The sequence below is a fragment of the Myotis myotis genome, unplaced genomic scaffold (genome assembly GCF_014108235.1).
Source record: "Myotis myotis isolate mMyoMyo1 unplaced genomic scaffold, mMyoMyo1.p scaffold_m19_p_9, whole genome shotgun sequence".
Lineage (NCBI taxonomy): Eukaryota > Metazoa > Chordata > Mammalia > Chiroptera > Vespertilionidae > Myotis > Myotis myotis.
Window position 1 is genome coordinate 42061515 of NW_023416401.1, and position 23754 is coordinate 42085268.

General features: G+C 49.5%; 1 protein-coding gene across 5 annotated transcripts in view; it reads left to right on the forward strand.

Moving 5' to 3' along the window:
- The window catches only part of ZNF516 (zinc finger protein 516), an 86202-nt gene that overhangs the window by 45124 nt on the left and 17324 nt on the right, over positions 1-23754 (forward strand). The gene's annotated exons all lie outside the window — the stretch shown is intronic.

Below are 23754 nucleotides of genomic sequence, written 5' to 3' on the forward strand. Positions count from 1 at the left end.
CAGTGTGCTTCACTGTATCCCGATTCTCCAATGCTGATCATCTATGCATGGCCTGCAATCTAGTATTTGCTTGAACAGAGCACCATGTTCCCTGCCATTCCAGAATGAATTTATTCTGTGAAAGACATCAGACTCTAGAGATTATGCTTTGGGATTTTTCTCCCTGTCACCAGGAGGCACATATGGGATGTGCGCACTCAGAACTGTAAAACAAACACCATGCAAACATTTGGGTGTGTTAGCAAAATTCAAACACTTCATTTATTTTTTTCTCTCTCTCTTGTAATTTTTGTTGTTGTTAATCCTCACGCAAGGATATTTTTTCCATTGATTTTTAGAGAGTGGGAGGGAGAGGGAGAGACAGAGAGAAACATTGATATGAGAGAAACACATCCATTCTTTGCCTCCCACATGTGCCCTTACTGGGCCTGGGGATTGAGTCTGCAACTGAAGTACGTGCCCTTGACTGGAATCGAACCTGCAACCCTCCAGTTCACTGGGCTCTAACCACTGAGCAACTGGCTAGGGCTCTTGTAATTTTTTTGACACAATATAGTAGAATCATAGAATATTTAATGTGGGAGATGCAAACTCCAAGATGTTTGTTATGCCCCTCCCATTTTACCAGTGAGGAAACTGAGGCACAGGGAAACCTTATAATTTGCCCAAAAGCGAGTGGTGTATTTATTTCCGAAGGACAGTGTGGTTGGTGGAAGGCACGTGAGCGTGGATGCCTAGGTTGTAATTCTTTTTTTTTTTTTTTTTTTTTTTTGCAGTGAGTCTTCAGTAAGTCCTTCAGCCCTGTGAGTGTCCAGTTGCCATGGTGACAGTGTGGGGGGCATGGTGCTCATTGAAGGGGTTGTTGTTAACGTGTTCCTGTGTGTGCCTGGCATCCTGGGCATCCAGTAGGCACTCTTTCTGACACTAGAGTTAGAACCAGAACAGGTCCACAGGGCCCAATTCCCGGCCTGGGAAAGGGCTCCTGTACCCGTTTGTCACTGGAGGGTAGAGGCATATGGTCACAGGCTGGCCCAGCTCTGTCCAGGGTCCAGATCCCGTTTGCTCTCATGCTATCCACGGGCAGGATGGGATGGAGGCAGCTCAGCTTGCTCTGCAAAAGCTGGTCTTCTGCGTGGTGGGTACTGGTGTCATCCTGTCCCAGGAGGCTGCTTGTGGGAAACTCCGAGTGGCCATTCTCTAAAGGTGAAATTAATGGTTTTCCTGGATTCCAATAAAACACGTGTGCTGTGTTGACAGAGCCTTATTTGATGTGACAACGTTCCCGCCTTTGCTCACATACAGAATTCCTTTGTGTCCGTCTCCATGCCCTGCTAGACTTCGTCTTCCCCAGTGTGCAGTATGGGTGATGGGGCCGTGATTTTAGCTCCTTCCCTGAGTGTCACCTTTAAGTGTCACCTTTGCTATTATGTATGGAGAGGAGCACTTGACCTTCTCCAGTTCGGACTTGAACTTGTTACTCCTGACATGGAATGTCAGGACTCCTCTTTGTAGATTTTATCCATCAATAGTGAATAGAAAGAGCTGAGTTTGGGTCTTTCACCCCAGTCCCAAGAGGAGTGACCTTACCCGTGAAGGGGCGGATTGCGCCCGGTCAGGGGGTGTCTGCAGAGCGAGTTGCTCTGATCTCGCTTTTGAACCACGGGGTGTGAGGGGGGTTGAGGGTCAGCCCTGGAGGAAGAGGAGACCCTGCAGGGGACGTGGGCTCACGTCTGGTCAATGCAGCTGGGGCCCCTCCCGGTGCATTGCCCCTAAGATGATGCCTTGTCTCAGAGCTGTTCTGGACGGACACATGTCACTCTCACCCATATTCCCACCACTGCCCTGTCTGTGATTCTGTCTGTTCCTCTGTACCTGGGATGTGGCACATCTGGCTGCATCTGCTTCAGGCCATGACAGTATTGTTGAAGCCCAGACACTGTCAGGCTGCAAGAGAGAGTTCTGGCTCCTTACAGGGGCCCTTCTAGGAACACAGCCAGGGCCCTGATACCCCTCCCACCTCCCCTGCGGCACCTTCACTGTCCTCCAGTATCCCCTCTGGAATGCTCCACTTGCCCTCTGTGTGACCTGAGCATCCTGTCTCCATGGCACACATACTGGACACCTCTCCCGCCGTCTTGGCCGATCCTTTCCTCTGCCTTGTCACCCTAGAGCAGTGGTCGGCAAACCGCGGCTGGCGAGCCACATGTGGATCTTTGGCCCCTTGAGTGTGGCTCTTCCACAAAATACCATGTGCGGGCGCGCACGTACAGTGCGATTGAAACTTCGTGGCCCATTTGCAGAAGTCGGTTTTCAGAAAGGAGATAGACGAAACAAGTGTACAAGACGAGTGTGGATGGGAGAGTTGGAAGGGGTCGACCTCGGCGAACGTACCTCAATCAGATTGAGGACGTTTTTAGCAGCCCTCTCTGTTCCTGGGACATGTATGTCTGTTGCAGTTTTTGGGCATTTGTCTTGTGCCACGTCACCAGGGGGCCCTCGGATTGTCCTCTCCAGAGGGAGACCTTCTGTGCAGTGGGGAGAAACTGCAGAGACCCTTCCAGCCCCTGGCCCAGGTGACCTGTGGCCTGGAACTGAATTCTCAGGCTGCTGGGAAAACAGGCCCCCGTCCCTACCAGGGCCGAGCCCACTGCGAGTGGGAGTGCAGGGTCCAGGCCCAGGAACTCGGAAGGAAACCCGCCCCTCCGCTCTCGAGTTGGGATGCCCACCCACAAGCCTGGTGTTCTGGGGTCAGAGGCTCTGCTCAGTGGGCTGCTGTTTCATTTGCCTCCACCGTGGCCTGCTTGCTCCCAGGGGGTGCACTGAATTATTTAGTAAGTTTAGACTCTTCAAGCACTTAGGTTTTATTAGCTGAGTGTTTTTGTTGTGTATGCATCTCTGGCACATGTTTTAAATTTTTCACTTGGAAGTCTAGGGTTATTTTCTTTTTTGGTTCTTAATGTCCTGTGTACTGGACAGAATCTGAGGCTAGTTTTTCATGAAACCTCTGTAGGCTATCGCTGGAGCCAGTATTTGCATACAATTTGCATAAGCTCTGCATGTTAAAAGTGATTGTGGTTTTAGGTTCAGATTTCACTAGCAGTGAAAAGGCAAGAGGTGTATTCTTCTCTGGGTTAAAAATTAGAAGGCCATACTTCCCACTGCTGCCAGATTCCGTGTGCATGGTCAGCACAGTGGTGTCCAGTATCCTGGTGTATTCACACAGGCAGCCTTTGATTTGAGGGAAGAATTCTCACAGATTAGTAAGACATTTGGGCTGACTGCTAGCTGCCAAATATGTTCCCGTAAAAATGTGCAGATCAGAGTATTACTCATGTTCTTTCTCCTGACTGCAGAATAATGACTTTCAGCACAGTGAACAAACTGCATTCCAAATGTACTAGAAGTACTGTGTTCATCTAAAAATGCAGTTGGCTATTGAAATGTATAATTTGAAACAATAATTCAGCGGGACCCTCCGATGCCTTGACCATCCTCTAGAAAATTCCCTGCGTGCCTGCCTCTCATATCTGAAACCTGCTAGAGAATGGTGCCTCCATAATCGTTACCCAGTCCAGTGACCGAGTCCAATGTTAGCATTATTGGAGCAATTCATTCACTGGACTGACTGTTGGAGAACATCATGTTTGATTCCTAAATGATGGTCAGGTTTCCAACATGATGTCTAGTTACTGTGGTTCCCTTGATTTAAAACTCGCCTGTATTATTATTATTATTATTATTATTATTGTTGTTGTTGGTTAAGCAATGATTGATGCATGATTCATGAGATAGGATTTATACAGACTATTTTGGTATTAGACTAGCCGGGGGGGAGGGGGGGTAGATTGAAAATTTCTAAGAAATGTTCCTGGGCACTGTTTTCTTGTTTTTTGAGAAATGATGATGTTTGGTAGGACAGAGCAGAGCTATGGAGATTGGAAACAAGGCACAAACCCCTAAAACCTTCTCGACTGACAGAGCAGGGTCAGCAGTATCCCCAAAAATGCAGTTAAATAGATGTCATCTGAAGATGACTTGCAAAGTTCTTGAATGCCGGGGTGAGGGACTCCGTCACAGAGTTCTGACTTGGGAAGTTTGGAGGCTGAACCGGAAGCTTCTGCACAGGTTGTGCTGCACCAGGAGGAAGAGTCTGCAGTTTCCACGGTGATCGCCCACACGCCACCGAGAATCAGATTCCTGAGATTGTTTAGGAGCCCCAGTGACGAAAGGGCATGTGCTTAAAAGTTAGGAAGAGAGAAGATCGCCCAGGCTGGACTGCTTTCCCATTCTGGGTCAGAATTCCATGATTTTTTTTCTTAAGTTAAAGATCTTTCTCTTAGAACTTAAAGATCTGCTCTTTGGGGAGGAGGGTGTATTGCTGTAGATGTTTGTCATTTTCAGAGCTGTGCCACACACCTGTGAGCTACCTGTGCACGGCTACAGTGGAGATGAGGGCCTGGTCTTTTCCTTCCTGCCGTCTGTCCCAAGGCCAGAGACAGAATCTCAGACCGAGGCCCCTGGACCCAGGAGCACCAGGAAGGGTCACCTGAAGTTGCCATTGTCATCCTCACAGCCCTGTGCCCTGTCACTTCTCAGTTCCTTTGTTTGACATAATTCATCCAAATAATGTGTTTATTTTAGTTGAGAACAAGTTATAGGGTTGCCCGATTTGGTAAATAACAGTACAGGATTCCTGTCAAATGAGTAAACAATGAGTCCTGTTTCTTTTTTTATTTTTATTTAATTAATTAATTTATTTTTTACATTTTATTTTTTAATTTTATTGGGGTGACATCACTCAGCATGAACATACAGGTTTCATGTGTGGATTACTAATTTGCAACATCTGTATATAAGGACCACGTGCCCACCACCCAAAGTCAAATCTCTTGTCACCTCATATTAGGACCCCTTTCTTCCCCCACCCTCCCTCCCTCTGGCAACCACTATACTGCTGTTTGTGTTCATAAGTTTCAGTTTTATATTCCACATATGAGTGAAATCATATAGCTCTTAGCTTTTTCTGTTTGACTTATTTCACTTCGCATAATGTTCTCAAGGTCCATCCATGTTGTTGTAAATGACGCCATTTCATCCTTTCTTATGGCCGTGTAGTACTCCATTGTGTATATGAACCACATCTTCTTTCTCTAGCCTTCTATGATTGGGCACTTTGGCTGCTCCCAACTACTCTTGGCCACCGTGAATAATGCTGCAATGAACATAGGGGTGTGTATATCTTTGTGTATAAATAATACAAGTATGTCTCGTAATATTTGAGACATACTTATGCCCCCAAAATTATTTGTGATGCTTCTGAAATTCAGATCACCTGGCTATCCTATATTTTCTCAGGGAAGTGTTTCGGTGGTTAGGCCTCTGTGGGAAGCTTATATCACTTCAGGCACGTGGAAGTGTCTGGTCTTGTTGCCTGTCTATGGTTGGATGATTATAGCCTGTTGAGCAGTCCTTGGTGTGTTTACTGCCTACGGGAGACTCTGGTCCTCTCACACTGTGAGCGTTACAAGAACAATTAGCTGAGGAAGAAAAGGGGGAACTTTTGGTGGAGTGTCTTTTTTTCTAGTTTTATTTGCTAAAACTTGAAGTCCATATATAGACTCTGTTGAGGGTCAGTGCTGTGGAAAAAGAGATTCAGAAGAATAAAAAACTACCTTCAGTTTGGTTGCTCGATTAAAAAATAACTCAGCGTTTTCTAACAGTTGTACACAGTGTATCAGGGTGGTGTGAGATATCTGAGTGCTCTGTACAGCACCGAGGACCTTGACCTTGACGTTTCCTTTCGGTCTCTGAAGCGGGTCCTGGAGGATGATGCTATAGGGATGGCCTCCCGGACACAGATAACAGTCACTGGAGAGGAAAGGCCTGTCTTGTGCAAAATGTTTTAGGAATTGTTAATGAGTAACTTAAACTTGGTAAATGAACACAATTATTGTGTTAACTTTGATGCTTGAACTAACTACATGCCATCATTTCAGCTGATACAGATTTTATTTTTTAATATTTTACTTTCCAACTACAGTTGACATTCAGTATTATTTTATACTAGAGGCCCGGTGCAGGAAAATTCGTGCATTCCAGGGGGTCCCTCAGCCTGGCCTGTGCCCTCTTGCAGTTCGGGACCCCTCAGGGGATGTCCACCTGCCGGCTTAGGCCTGCTCCCTGGGGGATCAGGCCTAAACTGGCAGTCAGACATCCCTCTGGCAGCCCAGGAGCCCTTGGGGGATGTGTGACTAACACAGGGATGGGCAAACTTTTTGAATCGAGGGCCACAATGGGTTCTTAAACTGGACTAGAGGGCCGGAACAAAAGCATGGATGGAGTGTTTGTGTGAACTCATATAAATTCAAAGTAAACATCATTATATAAAAGGGTACGGTCTTTTTTTTTTTAGTTTTATTCATTTCAAACGGGCCGGATCCGGCCTGCGGGCCGTAGTTTGCCCACGGCTGGACTAACAGCTTAGTTGGACATTCTTAGGGCTGCTGCAGAGGTGGGAGAGGCTCCCGCCACCATCGCTTTGCTGGCCAGCCATGAGCTGGCTTCTGGCTGAGCAGCACTCCCCCTGTGGAAGCTCACTGACCACCAGGGGGCAGCTCCTGCATTGAGCATCTGCCCCCTGGTGGTCAGTGCATGTCATAGCAACCAGTTGTTCTGACGTTAAGGTCAATTTGCACATTACCCTTTTATTATATAGGATTAGCTTCAGAATAGTCATGGAGATGTAAAGTTCAGCATAGGGAATATAATCAATAATCCTATATAATAAAAGTTTAATGCTAAGTGTCTGTTCGACCATTCGACCAGTCGCTATGATGCGCACTGACCACCAGGGGGCAGACGCTCTGACCGGTGGTTAGCTTGCTGCTGGGGTCTGGCCGATTGGGACTGGGCGAGATGGGCCGAATACACCCTGGAGCCCTTCCAAGGTCCCTCCCCGGCCCTGATTGTGCACTGGTGGGGTCCCTCGGCCTGGCCTGCGCCCTCTTGCAATCTGGGACCCCTTGGGGGATTTTGGAGAGCTGGTTTTGGCCCGATCCCCACAGGCCAGGCCGAAGGACCCCACCGGTTCATGGATGCACCAGGCCTCTAGTATAATAACTATGCAAGGTGCTAGGAGATCGCTTTGGAAAGTTCTGTCTTGTTTGGAGTTCTGTGGGTGGCGTTTCTGAGTGGAGGCTGTTGGCCTCCCTTAGGTTGGTGTTGTTCTGTGCTGGATGCCAGTGTCCCTGGTATTTCAGAGGGCCACAGTTTCTCCCTGATATTTGGGACATTGGCAAATGCCCCCCCGAGTCAGGTAAGAGTTAAGGTGTGAATGAAAGACTCCAGTCCTAACCACTGAAATTATGTCACATGCATAGACCTCGCTCCTTAATCCAAATTAAAAAAAGTCCCAGGAATCGTACTTGACATATGGGCTGCCCAGACATAGAGACAGGTTTTGTGATCTCAGTGGTACATCCTCTATCTGTGGCTGAGGTTTTCTAGGACTTGTTCTGCCCACCCTCCCTCCCCTAGCAGTCTGAGGAAATCAGTGGCCCTATTTCTTCTGGTTCTAAATTGATTTTGCCTCTGGATGGCATATCCTTATGTAGTTTTGGTTTAAAAAACTGCTAAGCAAATATGTGCGAAAAAAATCCATGGCAAATCACTGTTCTCTTGGGAATCTTTGTCCCGTGCTTGAACTGTTGAAGAATTACTGACGTATTAGTCGTGGATTCCACCATGCAGACAGAAAAGTCATAAAAAAAGTGGCTCCTCCCACTCCCCCAGCCTGAAAACATGCAACCAGATCTCAAGTTTGCTGGCATGGATTGGTCTGTAATTGGAACAGGTTCTGCATCCTGGGGTCACTGGGAGATGCGGTCTTGGTGCGTCGGTTGAAGGTCCCAGCTTCACCTGGAAGTGGTCTGGAGGCGAGCCACCTCTGCCAAGGTACTTTCTGACAAGTCTTGTTGCTCCCCTGTTGTTTGGGGCCAATTTCCGTCAGTCAAGGCTAGTTAGCACCCGTGGAAATGTGCGACCTGCGTTTTACAGTGATGGTTCTTTTTCTTGTAGCTTAGCACTCACTGCCTTATAGATTCCCAAAGGGGAGAGGGAGGTTAATTACATTAAATGAAGTTCTTGCTAGAAGATTTGGTTTCTACCCTTCTTTTGTCACATGTAAGGATAATCCAAGAAACAGTCTTTTTTATCCTCTTTTTAAAAAAATATCTTAGGCCAGTGAATGTCAGGTAGAGATCTGGGTGACTTCTAGTGAGAGACGTTGTCCCCAGCAGCGATACAGTGTGTTGGGGACTCCTACAGCATTGGGAAAGAGCAGTTTAAAAATACTGTGATCTTACCGACACATTTATTTCACCAACAAACTGCTCATCCTTTGATTCGAAAAGGGCGCAGTTGTATTCGACCACTAGACTGAGGAACCTTTGCCACTTGGTAACTGGCAAAACTATGGGAGTTCACATTTAATAGGTAAGCCCTCCTTTGATTATTTAAATATCACTCTCTTCAGAGGTTGAGATGATGTAAATAAAGTTAGAAATTTCCAAAACTTATGCAGAACCTCACCCAGCAGTAATTCCATAATGGACTATGTATTTCTGGTATTAGGAATAATAAAATCTTCGATGCAGTATTTTCTCTAATTGAAAGCTCCCATGTTCATATAATTAATTACATCCAAAAAGGAAGGGGGGAAAAAAATCCTTTCTAGTTTTATTACTTCTTGGCTTTAAGTAGCAAAGCTTTAGCAGATGTAAATTCTAAGGCAGGTTTTTATGGAGGATTACTTCATGTGATAGGGTAAGGTAGTAAAAAATGGTCCTTGGATCTGGCACCTATTTGCATATTTTAACAAAGCAAGTGTTCCAGAAATTGATGCTCTGCTTGCAAATACCCTGATCAGGACAGAATGTCATGCATGTTTTCAAATCTGGTCAAGGCAGAAGTGTTTTCAGATTTTGAAAGTTTCTCCAGGTTCCCGGAGTCCTCCTTCGGGCTTCGGTTTCTGCGTTTTCCTGGGTTAATTAAATGCCGAGAGTGCCGGGAGGCACAGAGAGTGAACAGTTGAGGCTGGGTTGGGTCCCGGTCTCCGCCTGGCTGGGCTGAGAGCCTGCCCTTTGAAGTTGGGGACCAGGGACCGGATGAGCCGTCAGTAGTTGTTATGAGTGGAAGCCCGCGAGTTCAAAGCAGCTCCCAGAGAGCGCGGCCAAGTCGAATCTTGGAGCTCCATGGCAGCCTTCAACGGCTGCGCGCTGAGGAGATCGCAGAGTCTGTTTATTTCTGTGTCCTGGACCGGCCTGACCCCATATTCTCCGTTATTTATGGAGGTCTTTCGGGCCACGTCTGCCAAGCATGAGAACGGCTCGATATTCCTGCCTTTCTTTCCTCTTGGTTTGATTATTAACAACAGCTGTAATTTGGAATGAAAGCTCTTCTCCCCCTTTAATTTGGAGGCAGAGAGTGGAAAAATGAGGGAGTATGTGTTCTTTTATCTAGAACAGTGATGGCGAACCTATGACACGCGTGTCAGAGGTGACACGTGAACTCATTTTTTTGGTTGATTTTTCTTTGTTAAATGGCATTTAAATATATAAAATAAATATCAAAAATATAAATCTTTGTTTTACTATGGTTGCAAATATCAAAAAATTTCTATACGTGACACGGCACCAGAGTTAAGTTAGGGCTTTTCAAAATGCTGACACGCCGAGCTCAAAAGGTTCTCCATCACTGATCTAGAACCAACCCAGGAGGTAGGCAGTATATATATATATATATATATATATATATATATATATATATTTTTTTTTTTTTTTTTGCCAAACTCAAGACTCAGAGTTATACTTCAGCTGAGACTTTAAACCTTGGTCTCAGTGATTGTGGCGGTTCAGGTGTGTGGTTGTACTCAAGAAAGATGACCTTCCATTTACTACTCAGATGCTGCAGGTGAAGTCTGAGTGGTGAGTATTGTGAGAACTGCTGGTGTCTGTTTCTTGAACCTACAATGTCCTGATCTGGCCTTTGGGCTTGGATCAAGTTTTAGGGTTTGAAACTGGATCAGCTCTCTGAGTATAAGCCAAAAAGCCCAAAGCAGCAAGTGTGGATAACTTGTGGACCTTCTATTGGGGTTATTAATGGGAAAATTCATGGCTTTTGACGTTGGATAAAGCACGTTCAACGTTCCCCCGTCGGCTGTGCCCGAGGACATGTCGTGACATGGAGACGGATCTGGGGAGCGTCAGCAGCTTCTGTAAGGGAGAGCGCGTGGCCTGAGTGTGACAGTGCTGGAGTGTGACGCAAGAGCGACCGTGCTTCCTGTGGACGGGCTCCTCCAGGAGCGCCCCGTCCCGGCTCTGGAGCTTTTACCACTTTATAGAAAGCTGCTGCGTGGAGGCTTCATTCCTAAGTGACCGTTGCTCTTTGCTGAGTCTTCCCGCCCTCCAGTGAGATTGAGTGGCTCCATGTGCAGGCCGGCCTCTGGCCGTGTCTTCAGAACAGCGTGCATTTTGTGGGGAAGGACGGGCCGTTCGCGGCTGTTCCTGTGAGTTGGCCGGTTTCCTTCCCAGTGACTGAGGACAGTGGCTGCCAGGATCTGGACTCATTTGCAAACAGAGCTCATTGGATGTTGGAGCCGACGTGACTGTGTGAAGCTGCTCCTCTTCGGTGGGGTGGGTGCGAACTTTCGAGGAAGCGCCTTGTGAAGGGTCAGCCTTCCTTCCGTGCCCGCCTGGGAGCGGAGTGTGGGGACTGAGCGGAGGCAGGAGCTCTGCAGTGAACTCCCCTCAGGACGTGTTACTCACACCCCTGGCGCTGTCCCCACGGTTCTCTGTGCGGGTGAAATGACAGGTGTGGTTTCCCGTGAGTCTGTGGGAACGCTCTTCCCTGGGCGGCGGAGGGCCCGGCACACGGTTCCCTCCCCAGCGGCAGGTTCCTGAGAGCTTGGGGCCCGGCCTCAGCTTCAGAAACCACGGGGGCACGGAGCTGGGGGGCCTGCCTCATGGACCAGACGGATGGACGGACCTCCACTTCCCCCGACCTTGGCCATCTCACGCTGTAGTCCCTCGATGATGAAGCCTACTGGCTGTTGTCTAGGGCAGTGGTCGCCAACCGGTGGTCCGCGAGGTCCGAAAGGTTGGCGGCTGCTGGTTTAAGGAAACTTTTGGAGCCGCGGTCGCCAACCGGTGGTCCATGGACCTCTGGTGGTCCGTGAGGTTTGAAAGGTTGGCGACCGCTCGTCTAGGGTGATGGTGCAGAAAAGGGCTCTGGGTGGTGGGAAATGGACACGTAGTGGGCGTGGCTAGGTGCCCACGCCAGAGCGCGGGCTGCTGTATTGCATCAGGGTTAAGTGGCCAGCATGTGGATACCTGGGCTCATGTAACTGTACTGCGTCACACATGCCTTCGTATTCTCCCTCAGCTTTGCCTCGTTAGAGGCCAGCCCTCGCCCTGGTGACCTGATCCTCTACCGAGCGGACCTGTGTGATTCCTGCCCAGGGCTGGGCTCTGTGTGGGGTCTGGGATGCTGGGCAGAGCTCGCAGGGTGTGGTGTGCCAGACGTGGCCGAGCAGGAGCGGTTGGCGCTTGCAGAGAGCCGCTCGTCCTCTGCCTGTGTCCTCTCAGCGGAGCTGTGGTGTGGAAGTCACGGTGACTATTGCGTGTGACTAATACAGTTTTTCCCAGATTCTAAAAATAATAACCATTTCATTTTTGCAGCTACATGTAGATTTGGTGTGTGTGTGTTATATAATCATACAGTCCATAGAAGTCTGAATACAGGAAAAGATGGGACCCGTGTGTGTGCTGCTTGGCACATGTGGCCTGTAAGATTTGTCACTTTTAAGGGTATGGACGGATGCCCTCAGCTTTTAAAAATAGCCTTAACACACACACACACACACACACACACAAACACACACACTTTTCTCCTTCTAAAGGACGGTGTATTCCTTTGGTTGACATTCTGGACTTTGAAATTGGCTGTGGGAGAGTGAGCGAGTTCTCAGGACTCTGGGTCATGTGTGTAATTATCTGGCTGGACACTACTGATCCCACGGTCCTCCCTGTCTAAATCCTGGGGCTCTCTTGTGGGAAATTGTCTGTGTGCATGACTGTGTGTGCAAAACGGGTGTGCACCCATGCGACTTCCTGTGTGTGACTGCATTGAGATAACACACGTGGGACTGTGTGTGCACACATGTGCACACGTGTCTGTGTGTGTGAGGAGAGAAGCATCAGGACAGACAGGCAGACTTGGACAGTGAGGGGGATGAGATGCCGCAGGTTGGCGTGGCCAGTGAGCGTGGCCGTGATGTCCAGGTGGTGGCAGGATGACTCAGCAGCGTGGATCGCCGACGTTGTGAGCACAGTCTGTTTTCAGATGTGGTTTACGACTCTCCGCCCTGTGGTGCAACTCGGCCACCACAGCCAGCAGACCTGCTGTCCAGTCCTGTGTGCAGTCGTGAGCTGCCAGCATGTGTGGGAAATGAAGGAGGACAGGGACGCAGCAGCCTGATCCAGGTGTTTTTTTGGTTGGAGAGAAGACAGTGTAAGATGTCAGAGTCGCTAAGTGGTTGCTGTTCTTGAAATTGAGTTTAGGGAACAGCAGCTGCGGCTTTTGCAGGCACCTCCGGTTCTGCAGTTGTGCCTCTTGCTTGTTGCCTTAGCGACCTCAGTGTGCTCAGAGGAGCCGGGCCCCTGTCCCTGAAGGCACTGTCCCCTCACGTGGGGGCACAGGCAGAGCTCAGATCACACGGGTCGCGGGGAGGTATCCTGGATGTGGACGGTGGAGCAGGCAGAGCGAGGCAGTGTGGCGGAACCTTCTGGTAGGCACTGGGCCTGCTGCCTTCGTCTCTGGGAGGTCACGTTTGTTCTTGGTTATTTGATTAGCACCCGTCTCCCCCTGCGAGAACAGTCGTGTGTGCTTTGCTCACTGAAGTCAGCAGGAGGCGTTGCCCTGCCTTGAAAGGTTTTATTTAAAGAGCGAATTAATTAATTAGTATCAAACATGATGGCATCCTTAGCAAGTAGAAGATGGGGCTGAGATGTCCTGTGCCCTCAAAATATGTCCTCAGAGAGCCGCCCCACCCCCTGGGAGGGCCGCCGTCATCTCCCCCGCATGTATGTATCCACATATGCACCCTGGCACACGCACAGGCCCTGTGATGTCCTCGCTGTCCAGGAATCGCCTCTCAGTCAGCCTCAGAAATGCTGGTTTTCTTTGTCACTCTTCATACTCGGCCATGTTGACCCGTTGTTTCCTGGCCCCCGTGGTCCTCACCTTTGCCCCAGATAGCTCCAGCCCTGAGTTATTTCGGGCTGGCCGGCCAGCTGCAGGGCCTTCTTAGACAGCCAGGGAAGGGACGCCAGGCCAGAGGGGGCAGAGGGACCGGGCTGAGGGCACTTCCTTTTCAGTCCAGCTAATAGGATTTGTTGGAAAACCCTTCACATAGCTTTACAAACCTCTAATTCATAGATGCAGAGCTCCTGCTTAGCCAAGGCCTCCTGGAAAACAGTCACAGAAATAAGATTTTGCAACTCCTTCTCAAAATAGAACTATGACTCAGTGATTGAGAAAACCCACGTCAGTAGCTGGGGCTTTCCAGAGATGCTCCGAGCCTCCGAATGGCATTGTGGCCTCAGGGCTTGTGATTTTTCTGTCTTGACTTTCAAAACTGCATAAATTGGAGGGGAGCTACAAATTAGGGGCGAAACTGAAGATACACAGCAAAGGGGATACATGTATTGTCTCTTTAGATAAAGAGAGAAAACTAAGGGATGAAGACATTCACATACGAGAATGTATACTGGTATATGCTTGTTTTTTTGCGTTGAATAAAGAACACTGTAATTATAATCCTTTCAGCATAGTATGTGGCTTAGGCAGCCTGCCTGAGGTTACAGAAACATTTAGTGATGGAGTTGGAGAAGAGTTGCTTAAATTATTAAGTAAAATATATAAAGCAGTTCTTTCCACTAAGTGTCTCTGATGAAGTGGAACGTTTGAGATTTAATATTTCTATAATAGTTTGAACTTACCATGTTGGAGAGACAGAAAATCTACATATTTTATTCTCATTTATACGTTTACACCCATAAAAGGCTGTAACATACCTGTGCCTGGCCTCCTTTTGTGGGAGAGATTACTGGCCAGATATGTGGTGGCCAACCTGGCTCACAAGGCCCCACAGCCACTGCTCTGCTGACGGCTCTGCAGTGCTGGGCTGGGACCAGCCATGCTCTCCCCGCAGGGAGCTCTGACAGAGGGAGAGGCTGTCGGATGAGGCAAGGTGGGATGCTCCTTTGATCTAATTTAGCTCTGTTAAATAATAGTTTTCACTTTGTGGGCATGGGGTTAGCAAGTTCTGGCGAATGCTCAGAAGGGCTGTGGCTAGCACATCCAGTCCGCTTGATAGAAGATACACGTGAAAATACTCAAGGAATGAAAATAATTTCAGTTTTGACAAAGTTGTGTTTGTGAAGGGATGTAAACACCACACCTCACACGCCGTGTCTCGTGCACCCTGTGAAGTGCCCCGTCTGTGTTGTCTGTCACCGGGCAGACTGGAGGGAAGAGCCAGCTGGAGAAATGGCTTCCCTTTCCCTCCCTCCTCCTCACACACGGTCTTAAGTTATTACTCCTGGTTTTCTGCCTCGAAGCCCCGGGAGGGCTAGTAATGTGCATCGCTGGAACCGGGCAGAGTGTCGGGCACACGGGGGCAGCCCTCACTCGTCGAATGAAGGGACGCTCCCCCCGCTGGCATAACTGGATGAGGTGATTTCCCATGGTGGACTTGGGATCAGACGTGGCCCTGGAACTAGGACTCAGACCTACAGACTTGAGTCTCCCCATGACAGTGTTCTTTAATTAAACGAGTCTGCCTTCTTAGACTGGACACGGTGTCCACACCCCTGGAACATACCTGTTTTAACTTTGAGAGGAACTACTTTGAAGCCAATGTAAAAATACCTACTGGAAAACATGTTAAAGTTAGTTATTACTAAGTCACTAAAATGCTTTCAGGCAGTGACTAGAGTACTAAATTGAATAAATTTTCGCAGCTTTGCACTTTTGGAGGTACTATAATGCCGGTCCCCAAAGTCTAATGCATATGAATGTGTTATTTTTACCTAAACGGATTTTTGCCAGATAATTCCAGTACAGTGTATATCATTAATTTAAAGCTCTCCATGTTTTAATCCTCTTAAAATATTGATGAAGGAACATAAGACTCTCTGATGAACCGCCATTCTGATGATGCATGGCCTGAAGCTGTGTTTCAAAAGAAATACGCACGATTGTATTAATGGGTCGTAAAGCAAGTTCTTGGTGCCTGTCTTTCACTAATAAATACCTGTTGTTTAAAAGTAGATGCCTCTTCCATCCCCTTTCTGGAATCCAGGACCACCCACATAGCTCCAGGCAGGAGTGGGTTATACATTGTGCGCAGGCGCCACCTAGTGGCCGAGGCTAAGTATGGCGCCGGCGCCAGTGCCGCTGGGCTGGAGGCCTGCTGCCCTCAAGCTGAGCACAGACCCGTCCTTATGAAATGGCCTTTGTTCTGCAAGTCAGACACGTGCCTGACTTTAAATCTGAAGACTGTACTAGTAAGTCATCTTTTTTTTTTTTAAGGATCATTATAATTTCCATGTACATGCACAGAATTCGGGTTTTGTATTTTCGGATAATTAAGCAAGCAGAAAAACTTTGAAACCACAGATGGCTGGCTGTGTTGTGTGTGAACTCATCGTTGTCATGCTGGAGACTTACTGTGTTAACTTCTCTTCCAAAGTCTTTCTGGGCCCCTGGTCTCTTAAGGTCTGACTGCTCTCTCTACCTGTGCAAACTGGAACTGCCCCTCCTTCAAAGCATGGTTTGAAAATTTTTCCTTTTCTTTTCACATGTCTTTGCATTTTTTTCCCCCCCAAACAGCCAAGTTACAGTTTGCTATTAGATTTTGGGGGTGAAGGAGTGTGTATAAAACATTACAGCCGCGTTCAAAGTAGACTTGCGTTCCTTCACTCAGCCTGGGTTAGAGTTGGAAAACAACCCCGACAGCCCCGGTGATGTGGTTTTATGGTCCAGTCAATGAGGAAGCAATTAGTAAGTTCTAGGCTTCTAGAATGTGACTGTGTTTGATGGCGGGCGAACTACTGTTTAGTAACTGAGAGCTGTGAGTAGAACTGGGTATTTGATTAAACCTTTAAAAATGTTGATTTTGTAGTCACCGAAAAATGTCTTTCCCGGATTTTAAATTTTAGGTTTCCTTGTGTAACAAGGTTACTTTGTTTAGTTAGAAATTCAGTATTTAATTTGTAACTTTTTTCTTGAGAAATCAAAATATGACTTCCAAATTGATGAAATACTCATAAAGGTTTCTATGAATGTAAGTACTTGTATACTGTATTCTATTATACACAAGAAATAGCCGGAACAACTTGGGGAACAAAATACTCATTCATGTGTAAGCATTTTAATGTAGGATGACTCAGTTTTCACAGTGTGCTGATCCCATCATTTTTCTTATGACTTAGACTTTTCTCTTGTTGTTACTGTGGTTCACGTTGCTTGTGTTGTGCATGGAATGGTATATATCGTCACCTAAGCCAGGGAGCTTCGTTTCCTCATCGCTCAGACTTGATCCGCATTATTTTTGTAGTTTCCATTGCATGCAGAAGTGAGGGAACTTTAACACACTCCTTTAAGAGGAATTTTTCTGACCATAGGGCTGAACTATGGTACTGGATTATGAGAAGCAATTATTTTTCCATCCTCCCTGGAGACCAAAGCTGTCCTTTGCTGACCCTGCTGCTAGTTTCACTTTGGTGGCAGTGGGGCCTGGTCTGGGAGCCTCAGACTTCTTGTCTGCTGGAACCCCTGGGACCAGGAGCCCCTGAACGTAGGTCCCTGGGGAGCACGCTTCCCGGGGCAGCCCTCTGTGTAAATAGGGCAGATACCGAGTTTGGCTGGTTCCTTTTATTTCCAGGAGGGGAGCGTCCAGATGCAGCCAGCCCGGGGCGGGCAGTGTGGTTCAGCGTGAACTGTGTTTCTCCTGCACAGGAAGCTTTTACATCACATTAGTTAATGGAAAAGTCACCTGGATATCGAAGCCGAAACTTTTGCTGAACTAAATCTTGATGCCTATTGTTCTCATTTCTCTCGAGACATCAGACCTTTATTCTGGCCTGTACCTTTTGGTTACCAGTCACCCCTTCTAAGACAGCTGAAAAATTACAAAGGAAGGCTTTTCAGAGAAACACTACTTAAAGCTGTAATGTTCTCGCTGTCATGTCAAGCTTTGATAACAGGACATATTTGACATGAGTGGCTAGAAATTCACAATTACCAGAATTAACTGCTGACATCTCAAATTTCTCTTTAATCCCGTAGCTGCTAATTACGAGAGTTTTTTAGGTAGGGAGTTCATCTGGTAGACCTTTCTCAGAGAGTAGGAATGGTGTGAAGATGCCCAGTAGTTACAGCTCCTCTGGCTGGAGAACCGAGTACCCGAACGTGGGTTTGCTGTGAGCCCTGAGCCAGCTGTCGCCCGGGTCATCAGTGCGAAGGGTCCCTGGGGACGTGAATGGAGAGAGTAGGCCGCTAATGGAAGCTGCCCTGTGTCAGGAGGGCTTGGGGGAAGCATCACTTCCGACTCCACCTGCAGCCCAGCGGGGTCAGTGGCAGCGGCAGGAGGAAGGGGAAGCAGCGAGGGCCTGTCTCTGAAACGTGGGCCGCAGGAGGTGGTGGGTGGCCCTCCCCATCTGCTGCAGCGTGACCAGGGGAACCGTCCCTTTGCCAGTGTCCCCCGAGTTCCCCCAAGTTTCCTACAGTTCAGCCTGCAGGAAGCCTGGTGTTGGCGATGCCATGTGGGGTCAGCACTCTCCTGACGCCTCCTCCTCACCTCCTCGCCTCTCCCTCCAAGCCTTCCTCTGTGCTCTGAACCCGCTTCAGTGCCTCCCAGGAGAGCGTTTCCTTGCGTGACCTGGAGCATCCTTTCAGCCTCCGAATGCCACGTCCTGGGTGAAGAGTCATCGTCGCCAACCCCAGGGCCTTGTTGGCTGAGTCCACTTTGCCACACTGTTTGCACCTCATCTGGAAACCAGCTCTTTGTCCTTATATGCTGCTCTTTCCCTTTCTGACCTGTCTCCTCATTCTGCTGGGGACTGAGAACAAAGGGTGAACCTCACCTTTGTTGCACTGTGGGTCTCTGTGCAGAGGTGTCATATCTGAGCCCTCAGCTGACTTTTTGGGTCAAAATATAATTGTTTGGGGGGTTGAGTGGCATGCTCCCAACCAAGAGAGCGGGGAAAGCATGTGTTTTCCATGGTCCCTGGTTGCTCACTGTTTGCCCTTTGGGTTCAGCACACTGACCTTTGGCCCCACACTCACCACCTGTCCCTGTCCTGCCCTCCCCTGCGGCCTTCCCGGTCATTGTGTTGGAGTCATGGTGGCAGGCCCAGCTCCTGTGAGGTGAGGCTCGAGTTCACGTCAGAATTCATCACGTGTGTTAACAACCCTGGGTAAGGGATGGGGAACCTGGGGCAGGAGACGTCAGTCTCTGCAGAACTTCTGCGAACAGTGGACACAGAGCTGCTATGGACCACAGGGTGAACGTAAAGGGCCTACTGAGGGTGTTTGGAGACGGGAAGACCCACTGCCAGATAAAGGTTCATGGCTGTGTGCTCGGTGTGCTGCATTCGTGAGAAGTTCCTTTCTGCTTTTAGTTTCTATGTTTTAACCGAAAGACTGGGAATCTATGAAAGCATAATAAACACTAGAGGCCCGATGCACAAATTTTGTGCAAGAGTAGGCCTTCCTTTCCCCGGCTGTCGGCACCGGCTTTGCTCTGGCACCTGGGACCGGGCTTCTCTCTGGCCACCAGCAGGCACCTGGGACCCAGGCTTCTCTCACAGCCCCGGCTTCCTCAGGAAGACGTCCGGTCTAATTAGCATATTACGCTTTTTTTATTATAGATAAAAAGGAGACAAACAACTGTAGCAATATAATAATCGATAGACAAACTGAAGTGCGCTAGCTGGTTGTCCGGAGTGAGGTCGTGACAAGCGAGGAGTAGGAATGAGGCTCTTCTTACCCAAATGCCTCTTCCCACCCGGAACCGCCTGCAGCCTGTGCGCCTGGCCACGCAGCGACTGCTGCAGCTGCAGAGGGCTCCTCACAGTGAAGCAATGACAGAGCACTTTTAGAAAAAGTGTTTCCACCTCCCATCCCTCTCGCCTACCTGCAACACCACTGACGCATAGCCAATTGCACAGGAGAGAAATGACGGCATTGCAGGCGTCGTGTGCAACCCCGGGTTGTGGGGTCACTTCTCTGCTCATTCTCAGGCCATAGCGATGGAGGACTGAGACCACCTCACGCAGCGACGTGGACGGTCGGCCCTGTTCCTGGGGCTGATGCCCATTTCCCCGTGCCGCTCGGTGACAAGGGCTCGCTGGCTCTGCCGCAGTGCTTCCTCCTGGCAGCCTCGCCAGAAACCTGATCTCGGTGACTCTAGTTACTAGTATTTGTCCTGTAGCGACCCCAGCACCCCTCAGTCTTGGCCACAAGTAGAATTGCCCAGAGGTTTTTTAGAAAAGTCGAGTGAGCAGGCGTCTCCCCCAAAGGCTGGTTCTTGGTCTAGGCACCGATTTTGGAAATTCTTGTCGTTGATGGTTCATGCTCTTTCCAGATGACTCTGGTGTGCAGCCAGGTGCTGCCCTCCAGGAACCACTCATTTATTCTTCCGTCCACCCATCCACCTACCCATCCTTCCCTCCTGTCCTGAGTGAAAGGCAAAGTTTATGGCAGTCCAGCCCCCTTTATAGAGGAAAGTTCAAGTCCCTGCAGTCATTCTTCATATTTTTTTAAAATATATCTTTATTGATTTCAGAGAGGAAGGGAGAGGGAGAAAGAGATAAAAACATCAATGAGATATAATCGTCAGTCGGCTGCCTCCTGCACGTCCCACATTGGGGATCAAGCCCACAACCCGGGCATGTGCCCTGACTGGGAATTGAACTGTGACCTCTTGGTTCATAGGTTAATGCTCAACCACTGAGCCACACTGGCCAGGCCATTCTTCATATTACTTGGTTTCCAGAAATGCCCCCCCCCCCACCCCCCGGGGCAACCTGTTCCACACACCCTGCCCCTCATCTCTCCTGTCCTCAATGTGTGTGTGTCTCAGAGCTGCGTCTGGGCTCTTCTGACTACGTATGCTCATGGGTGCTCTTGCTTCCCTGGCTGTGGCTAAGGATGCTTTCTTTGGTTCCATTTAAAACCCTGGGCTGCGGCAGCTCCCTCTGAGCTTGTGGTCCCCTAGGAACCTAGAGCAGTGGTCGGCAAACTGCGGCCCCTTGAGTGTGGCTCTTCCACAAAATACCACGTGCGGTTGCGATTGAAACTTCGTGGCCACACTCAAGGGGCCATAGAGCCGCATGTGACTCGCGAGCTGCAGTTTGCCAACCACTGGCCTAGAGTCTTTTTCAAGCACAGCTTTAATGCATACCTTTCTCTTCCTGTACTTTCTGTTCTCCCTTATCTTGTTAGTTTTGAGCCTTTGTTCCCTGTTGAAAACTTTGATCTTTGATGAAGGTTTGGCTGTCCCTCTGAGCTGAGTGTCAGTTCTGGGTCCGAGTAGCTCGTCCAGTCCCAGTTTTTCCTCGAGGCCACTGATAAAAATGATGGCGGGCTGTGGGAGGACAGACCGTGTGGCACCCTTCAATCCATCCTGGGCGGGCCCTGGCTCAGCTCCCAGTTCTCCTCGGTGTTCCAAATCCAGCCATGTCCCGTCTTGTCCCCAAGGCGGTCAGAAGGTCCCCTGAAGGACCCTTTCAATAAATGGAATCACACTGTACGATGAGGGACTTTTGTACTGCTCTTAGGTTCCTCCCCGCCCCCCCCCCCCAAACCTGGGATAAAATATTTTGAAACTATTCTTAGTTTATAAACCAGAACACCGAGACATGGAATTGATCTAATCTGCTTCCCCAGCAGGTCAGTGACAAAATATGTTTTGACTTGTGTTACAGTTTCTGCAAGCTACTTGTCTTGCTATTCAGTGCGACTTAAGTGCCCAGTGCGGTGGTGAAAAGTGCAGGAAGGAGGTAGCCCTCTCACGCGGGCGTGCCAGCCTGCCCTCTGGTGTGGTGCACAGCCAGCTGCATGGCTCCATGTTCTGTTACGCGATGAAGGGCCTGGAGGAAAAAGACACGTGTTTGACCTGCGCTTACTGGGCGGTGGTAGAGGGGGTGTGGGCAGGTCTTGCTGTGTCTCCTTGGGTTCCCTGGCTGTTCATGTCCCCACGTCCCTCTGCGTCCTCTGAGCAGGACCCTGGCCAGGCGGTATTCCCAGGGGTGCGGGGGGCAGTCCTGGGGGCTCTGTGCTCACGGGTAGCCTGGGAGGTGAGTCCCTGGAGAATCCGAGTCACTGGGTCCAGCCCCCCACCCCCTCCTGCCACCTCCTTCATGCTTCATCACAATAAAAAAAGTTAATAAAAATTGAAAGGGGAGTGATTTTTCCCCCTGCCAGGTGCCGTAATCACCCTATCAGTATCTCTGGGGCAGCACTGTGCTTGTGCATTGGAGATGCTGCCTCCGGGGTTCCAAACATTGAAAGCTCCTAACTCACCCCCGAACCTCCGGGGCTGGTGGGGGTTCCAACGTGAGATGCGTGTGCAAGGTGAGCCCGGCACCCCCAGCCTTGGGATGTGGGTCTGGTCAGTGCTAAAACCACATCCAGGAAGGTCCTATTTAGAAAGAAATGGAGTAATGTAAGGTGTGTGTGTGAGTCACAGAAACTATTGGGCCAAAGAGAGAGCAGCCATGGAAAAACGACTGTGTGTGCGAGTGTGCATGTGATGTGCACGTATGTGATGCATGCGTATGGGGTCACACACACGCGTGCTTCCTGCAGGCTTGGCACCTGCTTCAGCACCTGGACAGCAGTGCAGGTCCTCTAGGTGCCCTGTGCCCACAGTGACTTGCGGGGCTTCCTGAGCCTCTGTTCTTAGGGTGTCACTCAGCCTCCCGGTGAAGATCAAGTGCATTGTCTGATCACAAGGAAGACGGCTCAAACTCCTAGCCGTCTTCCTTGTGATCTAATAAAGTGTTTGCTGCATGCCGCCTCTGAGGCAGCTGTGTGTTCGTGGAGCTTGGTGACCAGCATGAAGGGCTGGATGGCGGTGGGGGCTGGGATCCTGCAGGGAGGGGACCCTTCTGTGCTGGTGGGTGGGGGCCTGGCCTGCTTTTCGGTGGTGATAGTGGTGGTACGGAGTTCTTTGGGAAGTCCACCTTGCAGATGAAATGACCGTGAATAAAACTGGAAATGGCACGGAAGAACCTGGAGCAGCGGCCCTGAATCCTGTGAATCCTGTCCCCTGGGGGCCAGCAGGGCAGCACTCCTCTCCGCCTGCCCGGACCTGACGGTGCCAAGGGCAGCCCTTCGCAGCCCTTCTCAGCCCCTCACTTGTGGGTTTATTCCAGTGCCTTAGGGGCTGCTGGCTCGCAGATGTCGGGGGTAGGGGGAGAGCAGAGGGCAGGCCTTGAGTGCTTCTCTGAGCTGACCAGAGTCCGCTATTGAGGTCAGGTTCACCAGCCCTGTTGACCAGAGAACCTCCATGAGAAAGGGCCCTGGGAGTGGTAAGCGGGCCGCCTTGTATGAAGAAGCACATAGCTACCCCATGCCGTCCCCTCTCGCTCATTCTGACCTCAGATTACCCATCGTCCCCATTCCTGATTGTCCCCCTGGAGGTAGCTGGCCACTGGGGAGTAGTCTTTCTTCGGGTGACCAGTTTCCTTAGGTAACAGTCTGCCTAGCCTCGCGGGGGACTTGGCGTGTTACGTCTGTTATTTGCTGTCCGTTTCTTCCTCCGTGTCTCCATCAGAGGCACTGGGAGTTCGCCTGTGAGGTTTGATGATACTTTCTGGGAGCATGATGCTTGGGACTTGGGAGGAGCTTTGCAGACCCCCCAGAAGTGCACTGTCAGATGGCACAGGCCTCACTGCTCAATTTGGAGGCTCCACCAACAGCCCTCCCGTGAGTCCATGGTCCTTCCGTATGGGAAACACCAGCTTCCCAGCCCCAGACGCTGCTCTGTGAACATTTAAAAGTGAATTTGACACAACAGGCAGCAGCCTGAGTTAATCCAAGGCCAGCATGGTCCCCCCTTTAGTTCCAGGTGGAGGCCCCTTCTATCAGTAGGGCTTGCCAGGGCTGCCCACCTTCTGAGTGGTCACGGGTACCACTTGTGACAGACGAGCGCACTTGACTTTACTGTGAGCTTTTTGGAGCCGCAGAAAGCATCCCTCCTTGATTTGGCTCCTCGCCATTTCTGCTGATGACAACATACAGGTAACACTATGTTTTACGTGGACATAATCCTTTCGAATTGCTTGCGAGTGGCTCGCTACTTACCTCCTGGTTGGAAATGAGCCTCAGCTCCCAGGGCACGGCCTCTGAGAAGGGTGCTCTCCTGAGGATCCCTTCTGAAGAGCGTGGGGTTCCCACATCTCAACTCCAAGAATATACTCAGATACTTAAAGAGCATTCTGTGTAAGCAGACCCCTACATTCCAAGAGAGTGTTAAAATCTCCCAAACAGCCTGTGTCACAACTGACAGTACTGGGCTTCTCACGAGAGAACGCCTGATCTTAACCCATCCCCGTCCCACTGGCAGCAACAAGATGACATTCTTCCCAGGGAGGAAGAATGGAGGTTTAAGGGACCCAACATTTC